The sequence below is a fragment of the Panthera leo genome, chromosome F2 (assembly GCF_018350215.1).
Source record: "Panthera leo isolate Ple1 chromosome F2, P.leo_Ple1_pat1.1, whole genome shotgun sequence".
Lineage (NCBI taxonomy): Eukaryota > Metazoa > Chordata > Mammalia > Carnivora > Felidae > Panthera > Panthera leo.
Window position 1 is genome coordinate 12,120,158 of NC_056695.1, and position 12,427 is coordinate 12,132,584.

A 12,427-nucleotide genomic window follows, 5' to 3' on the forward strand; every position below is an offset into this window, starting at 1 on the left:
ATGGCACCCCTCCTCCCTGCGAGCCTCCCTTTCCGATGTGGTGGCCCATTCGCCTCCTGCTCCTGTCTCCTACTCCACAGGAATGCTTATCATCCTGATGTTTGCTTCTGTTGTTTTGTTGAAAGCCTACTCCCCTCTCCTTAATGTGATCTCCTCTGGCTCTCACCCCATCTCTCATTTCATAACCACACTACTGCTACTGAGAGTCTGAAGTCTACACCAACTGTCTATACGTCCTCAGTTCCCATGAGCTGTCTCACCCTTCTCCAATCCAGCCTCTGCCCTCAGCATTAGAAAATAAAAAGGTTAACAATGACCAAATCCAATGAACGCTGTTCATTCCTTTCTTGCTGGCTCTCTCTGTGACCTTTGTCATTGTTGCCTCTTTCCTTCTAGAAACTCTCTCTCTTGAAGTCTTGTTTTTCTTTTCCGATTAACCTTTGTGAGTTTTCTTCAGGGGCTTTTATTTTTTTCATTTTTAAGGTTAATTAATTTATTTTGAGAGGGAGAATGTGAGCAAGGGAGGGGAAGAGAGAGAGAGAGAGAGAGAGAGAGAATCCCAAGCAGGCTCCACACTGTCAGCACAGAGCCCAATATGGGACTCGAACCCACAAACTGTGAGATCATGACCTGAATGGAAACCAAGAGTCGGACGCTTAACCAACTGAGCCATCTAGGCACCCCATAGTGGCTTCTTTTTTGATGTCTCCCTTTATTATATTTTTTCTGCCTGTCTCCTAACATGTGTTTTACACAGATGAGTAGTGTTCCCCAGGGAAGTACTCCTCAGGGCAGTCATGCAATTTCCCCCTTTCCTACTCCTGTCACATTGATTCTGGGCTTAACCATGTGGCTTGCTTTGGCCACTGGAACATCAGTAGATACGAAGACAGCCTAGGCTTGATAGGTGCTTGTGTTTGGGGCTTGCCTTCTTGGAATATTTCTCAGAGACTGTCCTGTCATCTGGATGACTAAGATAAAGACCAAGTGGAGAGAAAGGGGGAGAGACAGAGAGAGAGAGAGAGAGAAAGAGAGAGAGACATCTACCCCAGGTTTTCCAACTGATCCCAACCCCCAGTCAACCCACCAGATGACTAATAAATTTTTGTTTTAGGCCACTACTTTTTGGGGTGATTTGTTGCACAGTAATAAATAACTGAGAAAACATGGGGTTTTAAAGGTTCTGCTTTTGTCTCAGGTTGTACGTCTTTCCAAACAAGGCCATCCATGCCGATGGATTTAAGTACTATTCATGCCTCATGATTCTTACACCTATACTTCCAGACCGGACTAGTCTTCTGCATTCTTATCTCTTAATTCATGGGCACCCCCACTTGATTATTCCACAGATCCCTCGAATTCCCACACCAAAGCCTGTGTTCTACACACTGCTTCTGCTCCTTATTCTTGATCTTGGTTAGTGATGCACCTAGTTACTAGTCACTCAAGGAAGAGACTTAGAAGTGAATCTTCACCCCTCCTTTTCCTCTACTTCCCAATAATCAGTCACTCACCAAAGCTTATCAACTATGTCACCTAAATATCTCTCACATTTATTCCTTCACCCCCATACCTCGAGCTCTGCCTTGGTCAAGGGCTTTGTCATGGTGTACTCTGACCGTCCGTGATGTCCCCTCATGGCCTCCCCGCTCTGTGGATTGGCTCACACAGCCAATCTACCCACGTTTGTCTCTGTCATTTTCCTGCTGACAATCTCGTAGTGGCTCCTTGCCACCTATAGAGTAAGATAAAGGTTTCTGAATATGCTACAAAACCCTCCCCAATCTGGCTCTACCTATATTTCCAACCTCATCTCCTGTCCTTTCCCTGTTTATGCTGTACTTGAGCCAAATTACTTGCAGTGCTGATGCTAGCCATCTGCCCAATGGATGTCCCGGACAGTTTTCCTGCCTGGTGTACCTCCCCACCCCTGCCATCTGCAGAGTCCTTGAAGACTCCGCTTAAATGTCACATCCTCTGTGAAGCTTCCCCTGCTTATTTGGGCAGAAACAAAATTAGTCGTCCCTTCTTCTGAGCTACCACTCTACCTTGTACGTATTTCAATTGTAATGACATGCTTCGATGTGCACCACGCCCAATAGATTCAGAGAGCTCCTTTAGGGAAGGGGTTTGCTTTAGTTTTGTTTCTGTAGGTACCCAGCAGTGTTGTGAGGCTCAGGAAGTGCTCAATAGCTGTTGAATAAGACACGATATTTTCCCACTTTAAATGTGTTGTAAAAGAATCTCATTATAATTGGCTAAGTTAGCACTGAGGATTTCCATTTGTTAGCCCGGAAATGGAGACAAGAGATTGCAGGTATTGCCCCCTATTCCTTGGGATAAGCTCGGGGATAAGTTCAGTGGGCTGGTAACCGAGGGGAGAAGAGGTGAGATGGCTCTTCCCAGATTGGCGGCAGGGTCACATTGGAACCACTACCTTCACTCTCCCCCCCACCCCCGCCCCCTTCAGTGCTCCCTCCATTAAGAACACTGCCCTCCTCCACCACAGGGCGGAGTGGTCCTTCAGTTCTGCCTTGTCTTCCCAATGGGATGACAGACCACGTGAGGAGTAATGTCCTGAGTCTGTAGGAGACAAAGAAGTTGGCAATTGCTTCTATATCTTCCCCGTTCTTGTCTTTGGGGGCCCACTTCACTTGCCTTCCTGCTTCAGGTCTAGTTTTCCACATTCTGCACCATATCGCAGAGATCTTTCCAAGACCTTTCTAGGATCTGACTTGTTACTCTCTTGCTGAATTCATCAGTTACTCCAAACCCTTTGGGGGTGACATCTAGAGCTCTCCTTGGCCCCATCTACTTCTCCAGTCTAGTCTCATACCACCTCACCACCACCATTTATGTAAGTATGTAAGCATTTTCTAAGCACCTTTTTTTTTAAGTTCATTTATTTTGAGAGAGAGAGAGAGAGAGAGAGAGAGAGAGAGAGAGAGAGAATCCCAAGCAGGCTCCACACTGTCAGCATGGAGCCAGATGCAGGGCTTGAACTCACAAACCATGAGATCATGACCTGAGCCGAAATCAAGAGTCAGACACCTCACCAACTGAGCTGCCCAGGTGCCCCTACTGAGTGTCTTCTACACAGAAGGCTCTACGCCAGCTAGGAATGAATGCTAAAAGATAAGGCATGTTCATTGCCCCCAAGTAGCTCATAACCTAATAACAAAATAGGACAGCAATTAATTATAATTCGGTGTCCACCAGTGTTGATGCAGATAGGCACTTTTGGGAGAACACCAGGACAGCCAGCCCACCCGGGGAGGATCAGAGGAGACCGAAGAGGAACATTGGCTCACCTGCCATGTTCCACTCAGTGTGGGCTCACTAGCAGTGACGAGCGCTCACCAGGCTTTAAGAACTGCCAGACTTCTTGGATGTCTGTCGGGACTGCCCCCACCCTCCTTGTTTCGATGAACTCCTGTGCTTACTCGAGACCCAGCCCAAGCCTCCCTGCTTCTAGGAAACATGCTCTGCTGTCTCAGGTGGCAAAAATCACTTCTTTCTTTATGCTGGCATGAGCCATGAGCTCCTTGAGGACAGGGAGCCATGTCCTCCGATGCCAACAGCCTGGCACATGCTAGGCCCTCAATAAATGTTTGCTGGAAGAAAGTAGGCATTCAACAAAATGTTTGCTAAACCTTAGCTAAACATGCGCTCTTTGCGAGCCAACAGTGGCCTAATTGTAGCCCTTGTGGCTTTCTTTTTACCTGATGTCTTGACCTTGGCAGTGACTAGCAAAACCTCATAGCACGTCGCTTCATTATGAATCGAACATGTAGGGTGAGCTCACAAATCCAACTGCATTCTTTCCCTTATAAAAAAATTACAGAGGAAGTTTGATGCCGTTATTCCAGCGATGCAGGAAATGCTTTTTGGACTTTCCTTTTTGGTGCTTCCTTCAGCATTTATAGCTCTTTAAGGATATGTACTTTATTTCTCTCTATATCTTCAATGGCAGCAAATCTTCATCATTTAAAGGCAAAATGTATTGTTTGGAGCTTGCCAAAATCATTTGGATGCACGTTTGATAAGTGATGACGTAGAATAGTACAGTTTTAGCGGAGAAAAAGAGATGTGGTCCTAAAGAGAGTTGTTTTCTGTGACTTGGAAATTGGTTCCAAACACATTTTCAAAAGATGAATTACGAAATACATCAAAGTAGGTCTTCAACACTAGAATTAGTGTAGTGTCTGTAATTTTTTAAAAGTTGATAACATTTGGAAGAACAGATAGGGCTCTAGTTTTATTTTTATTTCTTTCTTTATTTTAAATGTTTATTTATTTTTGAGACAGAGAGAGACACAGCATGAGCCGGGAAGGGGCAGAGAGAGAGGGAGACACAGAATGGGAAGCAGGCTCCAGGCTCCGAGCTGTCAGCACAGAGCCCGACGCGGGGCTTGAACTCACGAACTGTGAGATCATGACCTGAGCCGAAGTCGGACGCTTAACCGGCTGAGCCACCCAGGCGCCCCAGGGCTCTAGTTTTAAATGTGAAGTGTTCCTGGGATGCCTGCGTGGCTCAGTCCCTTGGGCGTCCGACTTCGGCTCAGGTCATGATCTCACAGCTCATGAGTTCAAGCCCTGCATTGGGCTCTGTGCTGACAGCACGGAGTTGAGATTCTGTGTCTCCCTCTCTCTCTGCCCCTCTCTCAGAAGTAAACATTAAAAAATGGGGAAAAAATAAATATGAGGTATTCCTAAAGTTTGGGTCATTTTCAGGTTTTTATTTTTTAAGTAGGTTCTGCAAGACAACATGGAGCTTGAACTCATGACCCTGAGATCAAGAGCAGTATGCTCAGGCTGCCTGGCTGGCCCAGTCGGTAGAGCAGGAGGTGACTCTTGATATCAGGGTTTTGAGTTTGATATACTTGAGTTTGAAATAATATCTTTCAAGAAAAAAAATGGTATGCTCTACAGACTAAGCCAACCAGGCACCCTCAGTTACTTCGGATGCATAAATTATCCCCCCCCCCCCCTCCATTCCTTCTCCCCCTGGCCTCATGAAGTATTACACATTGATACATTATGGCTATGTTCCCAAACAGAGACAACTATTTGTCTAAACAGTAATGTAGCATTTGTTTGAGTTCTTGGAAGACTTTTCATTCATTTCAAGGGGCTGAGAAAACCTTTTTGTAGCAGGTTAAATTGTATTTGGTATTTTTCTCAACTGCCTTCTGCTGCTGGCACCTACTGCATACTTTTGTGTCCGCTTCCCAGGTCCCTGGTACCTTTCCATTACCTTCCAGCTGCAAGGGACATGGGCCTGCCCTGTCCCCCAAGGCTCAGACTCCAAAATCACCATTGTCTCTGACCACGAAATCAAAACTACCAACCGCTTGGACTGTAAACTTCAAGAAGGCAGGCATTTTGGCTTTGTTCACTACTGTATCTCCATTGTCTAGAACAATGCCTGGAACCTCTTAGGCACTCCATGTTGAATGAATAAATGTATCTCTAAATTTGTTCGTTTCAACTAGGTGTTGGGAAGAAAATGACCCATGGAACTAATTTACAATCATCTGTGAGTGACCAGGAGTCCCTTATCTCTCCCTAAGGTATTCGCATACTTAAAGGGAAAGCTTGTGAATTCAAATTATTCTCATTGGGAAAACTTCAATAGTGAAGCAAATGGAGAGAAAACAACCCAGGCTAATGAGGTTGGGTGAAAGTGAAGACCTCAGTAGGCCAGAGCTGGCTAGAGTTTGCCCCTGAGGCTTTCTGCTTTTCCAGGCCCCTCAAGCTCTGCCCACCCCCCCTCTTCCCTGTAACTCCTAAAAGCTTGGAGTCTTCTCCATCATAGCTGTCAGAACGGTGGTTGGGACCAGGAGGGAGAAAAAGTCAGGGAGGGGCAGTACGACTGTGTTGTTTCTACTTTGCGTGGGCTGTACTATTTTACCATTTCTCATGTTTCAAGAAAAGTGTCCTACCTGTCTAGTTAAATATACAAGGGCACAAGCGGACCTCCTCATAGTCACTTAATACTATTTGCTGATTAAAGGTTAACTAATATACTTTCACTATATCCAGATGCCCCCCCCCCCCCAATTACCCTTGAAACATATGCACATCTGACAATGGGCTGGGGTATACTGTAAAGGATAGGAAATAGTTCTTTTTATGTCACTTTTATGTCCTCTGATACAGCAAGGTACTGGTGATTTCTTTGTAGACATTGTATCCTGTATTTAACCTTTCTCTTCACACACATCCACCAAAAGCAGCCCCCATATGCTTTGAGAGATATTAACTTAATGAAAATGTAAACCTAATCTCAGAATTCTGATTCTTGGTTTATGATATGGGGCTATAAAACAGGTAGAAGTCGATTTTAGTGTTTTCCAATTTTTTCATGTCGGAATTTTCTGTAGTGTCAATCTTTTTTGCTGCTGTTTATCTGTAAATCCCTTGAAACATTTAGCTCTGTTAAAACACCACTCAAATAATTGACAAAGCCAAAACCAATGCATTTCAATAAATGACAGTATAATGTAACAAATCTTTAGGCAATAATTACTAATATTAGAAAAATGTTTTAGGGGGTAATTCTAGTATAATCAAATTTAGTTATTGAAGACTTCTAGTTGTTACGTAGCAAAATGGTTTTGATTAATCTTTTGTTCAGCTGGAAATATTGTGATTAGTCTTGGCACTACAGGTGGTGAATGAGGAGAAAGTATATTTTGCATAGTTTTGCAATTTTCGCAGTTTATTCTGGAGTCCAATAATAGCATGCTGCTGTACTCTGTATTTATTTTAGGAGTATCTTTGGTTGATATAAGTTCCTTCCTTGGTTAAAAAATAAATGTAATCTTTAACCTAATACAGTCATCTTAAAGTGTACAACTGTAGAGAGTTTAAAAGAATTGTAATTGCTCAGTAATCTGCACACAGAAAGTGTTTGGTAAACGTTTGTCGATTTATCTCCCAAAAGGAAAATTAGTAAAAGCAAATTTTCTCCAGGTTCACACTATTCATTTCGTACCGGGAGGAGAAAAGAATAGGTGTGGACATTCAAGGTTAGGAGATCATATAATAGTGCCATTTTTTTTTTTTTTTTTTTTTTGGCCAAAGAATGATTGAAACACTCTAGCCCTGACACGTTTAATAATGGGCACACAACCTATTTCTTTGTTTCATAACCATTGCGCTCTCTCCCCCCTTTTTGGCATGCTAACAAATTCAACAAAATCAACGCCATCTAGTTAAACTTTTTGATTTAGCAGTGGATCCGGCTGTCCTGTCAACGAGGACGTAGGAAGAGCAATGTGGAGAGGCAGGAGACATCTAGACGAAATGCTAAGTGTCCATTCTAAATAACTGCATGTGGGAAAATAATTTCAAGTTGAAGGATAATTACAGAAGAGACGTCCAAACCCCTCGAGCCGCCGCCGTCCGCGTAGCGTTGGAAACCCCTCGCTGTGGCCAGGAGGACCGCTGCTGGCTCCCGGCCGCCGCTTCCTGCCCCGGGGCGGCGCACCCTGACTCCGGGAAGGTGCCGCGCGGGGAAACGTGGCACCCTCTCCAGCCCGCGCCCGGGGCGCTGCCGCGCGGCGGCCAAGCGCTCGGAGCAGCCCGGCCGGAGAGGCTGCGCGGCGGTCGCGCACCGGCCGGCGGGGAGAACCGCCCGCAGCGCCGGCGCCCGCCCGGGGACGGGAAGTGGCGCCCGGCCCGCCCTCCGCAGCCCGCGGCCCCGCAGCCCCGCGCCGCCCCCTTTCTCTCGGCCTCTCCCTCGGCCTCCGCCACCCCGGCCGAATTCTTGCATAAATTATGCCAGGCGCGCCTGACGTCAGGTGGCGGCGCGCGGGCGCGGCGCTGAGGGAGCCGGCGGCGGGCGCGCGCGGCCCCGCGGCCTCGGGCGCGCGCGGCGTGCCGGGCGCGCGCAGGCGCTGGCGTGCTGGGGCCGCGGCGGCGGCGGCGGCGGCGGCGGCAGCGGTGGCGGCGGCGGCGGCGGCGGCGGCGGCGCGGGGGTTGAGCCGTGGTAGTGCGGACGCGCTCGTGCTCGGGAACTATCGGATTAAACTTGAATCGAGTGAAATTACACAAAGGAGCGCCGCTGAAGAGGCGGCCCGGGGACCCGGAGACCCTGAAACTCGCCAGAGCCCCGTTCGCCCCTGGCCAACTCCGCGCCCGTGGATTAGCCCCCTGGCCGCGGCCGCCGAGCCAACTCCGGAGCCCGCTCTGCGTTTTGTTTTCCCCTCGGCACAGGGCAGCGGAGGAGCCCTACCGACCGACCCGGTGAGCGCGAGAGTTCGCCGGGCGCCTCCGGGAGGGGCGGCGGCGGCAGGAAATTGCTCCGGGCCGGGGCCGGGGCCGCGCGAGGAGTTGGGAGCGAGGAGTTGGGCGTGTGCGGGGCGAGGGGCGAGGGCGGGCGGGGGCCGGGGCCGGCGCTGGAGCGCAGCGCCGCCCGAGCCGTGTCGCCGGCGTCGCCGCCCGCGGGGCCCGAACCCGCGCCCCGAGCGCCGCCCGGCGCCCCAACTTTTGCCTGCGTCCGCGGGGCCGGCGGCGGCGGGGGCGCGCGGTCCGGCCGAGGGTCACTTCCTCGCATGTAAATGGCTTTTTGTTGTGCTGCCGGCGTGGGGGGGGGACGGGGGACAGGAGGGAGCGTGTCTGCGCGCGGGGGAGCGCGAGCGCGTTTCCTCCCGCCGGCGCCGAGCACGAGTTGCCGGCTCCATTCGAAAGAAAAAGGAAGGAGGAAAAGTTGGGCTCCAACTCAAGTGCGAGTGGGCGATGGGCGCGCGGGCGCGGGGCGGCTGAGCGGCGGCGGCGGCTCGGGGACGGCGGCGACCCCCGCCTCCCGCCCCCGCCCCCCGCTCCGGACCGACCACGCCGCGCTCGCCGGGAGCGGCGGCCGCACCGGCGCGAACAAAGTGCGTCCCTCCTGGCGCGGCGGCGCCGGCCCGCGCGGGGACGGCCACCGGGCGAGGTGGGTCGGCGGCGGGGAAAGTGCGCGGGGCGCCGCGTGGGGCGGGGGCGGCGCGAACACGCGGCGCTGGGGGCGTCGGGACCCCAGCCGGTGCCGGCCGCGGGTGCGGAGTTGCGAGCCCGGAGCTGGGGGCTCCCGGGGCTCCCCGGCGGCTCCCAAGTGCTCGAGGAGGAGAAGAAAGGGAGCGGGGCCGGGGCGAGCGCGGGGAGGCGCGGCGAGGAGGGGACCCCACCTTGCCGAGCTGGCCGGGCCGGCGGCGGCGACTGCATAATAGCGACTTTAACCCCCCTAGGGCAACTCGGCTTCCCCACCCCCCGACCCCGCCGGGGGTCAGCGCCGTGGGGGGGGGGGGTTCACCAGGTGGCCCCCGCGGTGGCCCGGGTGCGCTCTGCCCCCGCAGAGATCCGCGGTTCGGAGCGTGAACGGCCGAGGTGGCTGGAGGCCAAGCGGTCAGCGGGGAGAGGAAGGAGGGCGGCGGGGGACGCGTTGTTTGTTTGGTTCGCACCGGGGACTGGGCTCACCGGGGGTGCAGGGGCGCGGGCACCCGGTGGGCTGCGGTGCAGGGCAGCCGCGTCCGCGCGAGCGTCGCTCGGGGGTGGGGGGGTGGGGTGGGGAGGGCGGCGGATCCCGGGAGGGGGGGGTGGGGGGGGGTCGGGAGGCTCCGGGGAAGGAGCCGCCGGCCCCGAGCAGCCATCATTACCGAGCCGCCTTTCTCCGGATGGCTCTGCCTCGAGGAGCCCCGCGCCGTGGGAGCGCACCCCAAACTCCCGGCCGGCCGCCCGCTTTGTGAGCGCCCCCGTAGAGCGGGCGGCGCGGGGAGTGCTCCTGCTATGGGTCGGACGGTTTTCCCGGAGGTCACTTTTAGAGACTGTTCACGCCTCGATTTTAAACTAGTTTTTTTTTCCCCCTCTTCTGAACAGACAATGGACAAAAGAAAAGTAGCAACCCACATGGAGAGTTTCCTTTTGAATTGCTAGAATTAGATACACTATCCAGCTCTCCACTCGCTAAGTATACTTTTTAGTTTCCCATTGTATATTATCTAGCAATCGATTTAAATAACTTATCTTGAAATCGGCCCATCCTCTGGGCCTGATTTCTGGGGTACGTTAAATATTTTAATTTATTTTTAAAGGATTTGTGTGAAGGCCCAGATTTTTATTTTCTAAAAATATTAATTTAAGCCGTCTTTGCAGTGGGCAATACCTTTCAAAGAGGTGGAGTGTGTTTCCCCCCAATTCTCTCCCAATAAGGAGAGGGGGGAGTTCTCACTATCCGTAATAATCAGATAGGGAAAAAAAAAAAAATAGTTCTCTTTATTTCCTTACAGATCCATTCTAACGATGACAAACAAATCTTAGCGAGTACGACCTTAGCAGCATGGGAACCTGATTTATCCCAGTTATAATTCTATTTAGATTGTAGTAATGTGTGAGTACTAGGTAATTCTTATTTCAGAAATAACTTGAGCAGTGATTTTATGAAGTTGAATCCGTCTCCCAGCCCCCAGAGTACATCTGTCGCGGAGTGTTTTTGTCTTGCTGTTGCACAACAGAAGCCCTCCAGTCTTTACCCTAAAATGGCAGCTTTCATTTGACTGGGGCCCATTCATTGACAATGATAATAAAGAGGCTGAAAGCTAGATGCTTGGGGCACGGAGCAGTACTCGTTTTGCCTTTCTAGGTAATAATAAGTAGGAGACATTTTACGTCTTTCAGATTTGCTCACGAAAAGTTTATTTTCCCTGGAAAATCTGTACTGTAGAAAAAAGTTACAAAGTAAACAGAATTTGGAAATGGATAGGGACTTGGCGATAGATTTTAGGAACTAAATTTTCTTATTTTGCCAAATAGTGGGAATATGGCATTCTCCCATTTTTAGTGTCCTGATGAGGGAATAGTGGATTCTTGTGAGGCTTGTAACAGGTGAATTTCCTCATGGTGACACTTAAGAATTATTTTCCAGCACTGTGTATTTTATCATTTATATTCTCTTGATATATTCTATTTTTTTTTTTTCCTCCCTCTGTGCAAGCCAGTAAATTGAAGCCTGAGGAATTTTTTTTTTCTGGGGTTTTCAAGATTCAAATGAATTTTTAGGTAAGAAAGGAATAACAGTATAGACTGGTATGTGAATTCCAGACTCTAGTTACGTTGGTTTAATCAACAGGAGTATTTCTAATTTAACTTAAAAAATGGCTTCTTTTTCTTGACATGGAAGTCAGGGTAGAGAAATGATACAGGTTGTGCACACATGATGGTGATGGTTTAAAAACTCAAACATTATTTTCCTCTTTTGAGGACAAAATAATGATGTCTTTTCCCCAAGTTTAAATATAGAAGTCAAGTTCAAAATAACACACCCAGTAACTTAGTTTTAGAATAGAACTTTTGTAGATTCACCTGTACTTGGTTTAGTTTTCAATCAGTTCAACTTACGGGACTATTTCCAAAACTTTTTTCATGAGAGTCTTTTATTGAGTTAAAACGAATAGCACAAGGGGTGCCTTTATGATAACGTATCAAAGAGATATTACAACTTTTTTTCTCATACAAACACAGTCCATAATGTGATATTTATAGGAATAGTATGGTTTTTAAGCAGTGAGGTCAATTTGGCAAAAAGAGTACTTTCATCTATGAGAGAACACGGTCCGAGTGCTTCAGTGTAGGAGCTCTGTGTGACCCACGGAGTAATCTAAGTGCGAAGCGTAGAGTAGTCGTTTCAGACCTAGGCTTACAACATTTTCTTCCCTGTGCTGGAGAAAGTTTGCTTGCTATAAAGTCACCATCCGTTATTTACCGTTGATTCAGTGATCATTGGTAGACCTTCCAGAGTGTAAACACCACATGAGAGGCGATGCTTCCCCTCAGAGAGTTTCCCCTCCAGTAGGAGAGACTTCTTTAGGTAACCAAACACTCACGTTTAACTTTTAAGATTAACTTTGGAGGGAGCCATTATCTTTCATCATTTATTGTCCATATTTGGCCTTTCGGATTTGATAGCAGATGCCGTGGCCATCTTATCTATAAATAAGGCATTGCAAGAATAAAAATGCTTAGTCAGGGCTGAGCAAAATGTGTGACTACCAACAATGGCCCTTAAAACTTCAGCTTTGTAACAAAGTGATTCCCTTTCAGTATTCAGCCGCTTTCTGGATGTAAACAAACAAGCACTTAAATAGATCTAGGTCACGGAAGCTCACCAGATTCACTAGAAAAAGACGGAGAAGGGACATTTGGGGTGATGTGGAGACGTGTCAGGAACACGTGGGCCCTGGGTGACTCTTCATTGTCTTGTCCATTCGTACGGACACGTTTGTGTATCTTTCTGAAGAGCTATGTTTCCATGTCACTAGCAGCTCAGAATTTAGTAGTACTGTGTATCTTATCAGTACTTCCTATAAAGCCATATAGCTTTATTAGTTTGGGAGATAAAATTTTCCTTTTGTTTTTCTAGAAAACTTCGTCATTTTGTATTACTTCT

At 49.0% G+C, this 12,427-nt stretch overlaps 1 protein-coding gene across 3 annotated transcripts in view; it reads left to right on the forward strand.

Moving 5' to 3' along the window:
* Nucleotides 1–7,948: 7,948 nt before the first annotated feature.
* CHD7 (chromodomain helicase DNA binding protein 7) overlaps nt 7,949–12,427 on the forward strand; it is a 190,603-nt gene continuing 186,124 nt past the window's right edge. For all 3 annotated transcript variants that reach the window (XM_042923229.1, XM_042923231.1, XM_042923230.1), the window contains exon 1: nt 7,949–8,253. The gene's annotated coding sequence lies outside the window, so the exon portion shown is untranslated. The remainder of the gene's footprint in view (nt 8,254–12,427) is intronic.